At 58.8% G+C, this 549-nt stretch overlaps 1 protein-coding gene across 1 annotated transcript in view; it reads right to left on the bottom strand.

Moving 5' to 3' along the window:
* LOC119582018 (ecdysone-induced protein 74EF-like) overlaps positions 1-549 on the bottom strand; it is a gene marked incomplete at its 5' end in the record, with an annotated part of 12,442 nt that overhangs the window by 6,206 nt on the left and 5,687 nt on the right.

Raw genomic sequence — 549 nt, 5'->3', positions numbered from 1 at the left:
CGCCATGGAGTCTTCTGTATAAGTAACCTCAATTCTGCTCAACTTCGTCTGAACTTTTTCCCCGTCTTTCCCTACTCCTTACAAAGAGAAAGAAAAAACAGCGAACTCTCGTGACTCTCTCCTTCCGAGAATCACCTACGCCCCAAAACCACCCTTCAAAAACAACACATCCTCCTGCTTTCCACCCCTGCTGCACACACGCTCACACACGCCCCCCCCCCTTCCCCTCCATCGCGCCCCTGCACCGCCTCCCCCTGGCAGCAGCAGCGCCGCCGCCACCACCACAGCACCACCTTGACCCACATGGCGGGCTGCACCACTAACTTTCCCTTCCCCCGCCGCAATATCCCAAGGTTCCTACTCGGGCGTCATCTGTTTCCTCATTCCCTGTGTCTCTCCGCCCCGCGATCCCTCCCTCCCTCGTCGTCGCCGCCGACGCCGCCCGCCTCGCCTCTGACGCACGACGACCATCGCGGAAACCGATTCGCAGTAAAGGCCGACGCTTGGCGAAATGACTCCAGGGTGCATTGACTGATTGCAAGGTGAAAA

The sequence above is a fragment of the Penaeus monodon genome, chromosome 15, assembly GCF_015228065.2.
Source record: "Penaeus monodon isolate SGIC_2016 chromosome 15, NSTDA_Pmon_1, whole genome shotgun sequence".
Classification (NCBI taxonomy): Eukaryota; Metazoa; Arthropoda; class Malacostraca; order Decapoda; family Penaeidae; genus Penaeus; species Penaeus monodon.
Note: the sequence above shows the minus strand (reverse complement) of the source record. Positions and strands in the feature narration are given on the sequence as shown.